We start from the raw sequence: 4,438 nt of genomic DNA on the forward strand, positions 1-4,438 counted from the left end.
AGAAGGAGGAGGAGGAGGAGGAGGAGGAGGAGGAGGAGGAAGATGAGGAGGAAGATGAGGAGGAGGAAAAGGAGGAGGACGAAGAGGAGGAGGAGGAGAAGGAGGAGGTGGAAGTTAATAAAACCAAACCAGTGACAGAGAAAAATTGAGAGAGCAAGGGAAGGGGTGATATTTCAAAAAAGAAATATATCCATACCTGACTTATATGACTATAAACTCTGTGTAGCACATATTTGTAATTATAATACAAAGAAAAAAACAGAAATATAGTTCTGGAGGCATAACTCAAATGGAAGATCTGACTAATAAGTATGTGATACCAAGTTCAAAACCCATTATCAATTTCCCCTTCAAAAATGGCTCTTCTCATCATGTGTGCTTTCCATAGCTTATGAAAAGGGGTGCAAACAGTTAAAGAGAGAGCAAAATAAGCTATCTGACACAGAACTGTGCTTTTAAAGAGCAGTACTTGCTAGAACACGTGTTGACTAGAACAGATGATGACTCCATGTTTTCTGAAATAAATAGACCTAGTCGAACTTGAATACAGGCTCCACTGTATACGAGATAAGGACTCAAAATTAACTAAACTCTCTGGGGCTCAAAGTCTTCATAGTTGAAGTGAGCATAACAATACAAATCTCACATTATGAGATCTGGATGTCATCAAACTTGGAGTGGGTTTTATCTTAGGTGTGTGTGAAACACTCAAAAGCTGCTGGAAGGAGTATAAACTGGCCTGATGTTTACTATATTACTTAACAGTAAAACAGCAACTATACAGACTCATGGCTGTTTTCTCATGCTGAGAAAAGAGGATCAAGGTTCTAAGCCAGAACAGGAAAATGGATCAGACTCATCTCCACTGACCTCTAAAAAAGCTTGAGGTGGAGTTTGGTTCAAGTTGTAGAAAGCAAAAATCTCAGGAACAGTGTCCAGGCCCTGAGTTCAAACCCTAGGACCAGCACAAGCACACACGCACATACCACACACACACACACACACACACACACACACACACACACACACACCACAAAAACACATACACAAACACACACAATTTTGTATGTTCCTATCACCCCACTTAAGAATACTTTCCCACTTCCAAGCTCACAAGTTGTTGTTTTGTTTTGTTTTCAAAGGGACTTGCTGTGTAGCTCAGGTTGCTCTTAAGCTTACAATCCTCCTGCGTGCTGTGATTACAGGCATGTCTACCATAATTGGCTTCACTCAGTAACTCTATAATATTTTTTTGCAAGAAATTCATTCATACTCATGAAGATATGTGGCTTAAAGCTGTTCATATTAATATTCTAATGTACAAAATGTAAATAATATAGCTGGACATGGTACTATACTACCACATGGTAATGCCAGACAGAAGTAGGAGTTGCAGAAAGCCAGATTTACACTGCAGAATCTTGTCTCCAAGGAAAGAAATTCTGTAAATATAAATCTACTCTGAGACATACAATATGTTAAATTTATATAATGGAAAAAATAGATTATTTTTAATGGAAATAAAATCTTGGCAGAAAATTTGAAAACATGTATATGTATATATATTTAAATTTGGAGAAATAAAATTTCAAGTGGTATTATCTGTATTTTTCAGTCTGTCACCTACCGATTTACTGACACATTGATTTCTGTTTAGTCTTCACAAAACACTGTTCTCTCACATAAGTACAAAAAAACTGCAAAACAAAAAGTACAAAAAGTGCATTATCATAAATGCAAATGTAGTTTATTCCCTACCATAATAATTTGGAGAAAACATGCATTAAGTTAATGGCATTGAATACTGCTCAAGAAGGGGAGTCAAAGAGAATGTAGATTATGTGTTTGTGTGTGTGTGTTTGTTCCATGAGTAAATAATGGAGTCAGAAGTAGACCAAATATTCCTGTTTAGTCTTTTTGCTCAAAGCTGACACTCTACAATGAGAGCTACATCTCCACTTCTGGATTTTGGTTTCTCAATTGGAGAAATATCTCAGATTTTTCTGCATAGGCTGCTTTAAACCAGGATCCTCTGATTTTTACCTCTAAAGTAGCCAGGTTTTAAAATATGAGCCATAGGTGGACAGCAACTACATTAATATTTTTTGCATGTTTGAATGAATTTTAGAGTAAGACATATATGTTACTTTTGAGAATGTAGGAAAATAGTAATTAATATTTAAGAGATCATAAAACATACAAACCTGAACATAGAATTTAGCTGAGAATAGAATGGAATAAATCAAAATTTCCTGTGATAGTTTTCAGTCTGTGCACAGAAATGATTGCATTGTTGGAGCCCAAGGCCATCAGATAGCTGAGCCCCAGCTGGCTGCTATGCTCATGAGGCCAGCTAGTGATATTCACAAGAATGTGATGTTGTTGGATGGCAGGGATCAGCTTCAAGTTCAGAGATCAATACCCATTGATCTCAAACCCTGATATTTTGAAATACATTGTACTTCCATTATCCCAGCTTTTCCTGAATTCCTAGAACCTAAAAAAAGTTTCAGCTTTACTTAGTATTTAACATTTCTTTTTTTCTCTCTCTTTTTGTCGGTCGTGGGGCTTGCACTCTGGGCCAGGGCATGATCCCTGAGTTCTTTAGCTCACAGCAACACTTTTGTGTTTTATGGTGGTTAATTTGAGATAAAAGTCCGATGAAATTTCCTGCCTGGGCTACCTTTGAACTGCGATCCTCAAAAACAGCTTCCTGAGTACCTTGGATAATAGACACGAGCCACTAGTTTAACCCATTTCTTACTCTATCCTCAAACCCGGTTAACCAGAAACCTAATCCAAATCACATTCTGATTTAACACCAAATGGCTAATGTAAGGAAAATTGTCTAGATTCTATTCAATCGTACATTTTTTTTTGGCTTCTACTTCTTATTGGAAAACTAAAATTTACCTTAAAGCTTATCCTTCCCTAAACCTAACCAGAACAAAAATGTACCTCACACTTTAAACCAAATTTTATCTGAATATTTAAAATAACACAAACTGGTTTCATTCATTCTTGCCATTCATTCCTCTTAAAATATGTGGCAGTTTTACACAATGTCTTACATGTTTTTCTCATCCTAATCCGCTCTAACTGGCACACCTTGCCTAATCCTAAGCATACATATAACCGAATCATCATGTTAATAACAAGCCACTTTTTCATATTTATCCCAACTCTTGCTCAGCGTGGAGGTCTAAATTTTACTTGCATTTTGAACATAAATTTTAAGTGTTTTTCTATTTCTTGTCAGGTTTTATTGTTCATTATTTTTTAAAAATTTTATTTTGTTGGAAAGATGCTTTAAAGAGGGATTAGTTACATGTGTAAGGTAAGGAGTACGTTTCTTGTTGAGCATTGTTACCCACTTCTTTCTTGTTCTCCCATATTCCATCCCTCCCCACTTCCCTTACCCCACCCTCCCCTGGTGTAAACTTTATTTTCAACGTAGTGTCATGTGAGTATCATTGTTGCAATGGGTCATCCTGTGATGAACCTAAATTTTCTATTTCTCTAATCCTAATTCTAATTCTGTTTGGGATCCTAACCATAACCATAATAATAATGATAGCTCAATTCAAAAGTTAACAAAAAATATTTGGGTCTTTATTCATCCTATTAATTCAATGTATATCTTGAATTAACTTGCAGTTTAGCTTAAATCTTCCAAATTAGTTTATATGAGCATATATAAAGTAATTTTATGTGAAAAACAGAATACCTTTGGAGGAAGGAGTAATGAGAAGGATATAAAGGGAGTATAATCAAATACGTTAAATATATTATGGAATTGGCACTTCTGACAATTAATATCTATTAACACAATAATTAAAATTAATAAAGAACACACTGCCTTCTAGTGTTCTTTAAGAGAGCCATGATATGTCTTCTGAAAAAAAAACAACAACAAACTCGTGTTAGATAAATTTGTCCATGCATAATTTATATTGTTTGCCAATTAGTTAACTTAATGAATAAAAATTTATCGAATAAAATTCCTTGACAAAAAATATAAAACACTTACTTAGCAATTGTTTGAGAAAAAGTTTTTGTCATGAGTTTTAAGAAATGGAATTGCTATTTCCCTACAAGGCAATGAATTAAGTTTACTAATCTAGTATTTGTAGTAAGTTTAGAGAACATAATTGGCATGAAAATCAACTAACTATACATCTTGTTTCTTGAATGAGTGATATTTTAAACATTGTCTTTTATTGAAATAAATACTTAGGTTTACATTTCAAAATAAGTGCAATTTTATCTCCTTTCAGAATAAGTACTTACCCTGCAATTAAACGTACTAGCATATTCAGGTATTTAAAAGCTAAATTTTCTATGTTTGTTATGTAGCGCTACATATTCAGAATGACATGATTTTTTTATTCATAAATGTCTAACCTCAGATTTTTGCTTCATCAATATAAATTTTCTC

This window comes from Dipodomys spectabilis, unplaced genomic scaffold (assembly GCF_019054845.1).
Source record: "Dipodomys spectabilis isolate Male_0828 unplaced genomic scaffold, ASM1905484v1 ptg000268l, whole genome shotgun sequence".
NCBI lineage: Eukaryota > Metazoa > Chordata > Mammalia > Rodentia > Heteromyidae > Dipodomys > Dipodomys spectabilis.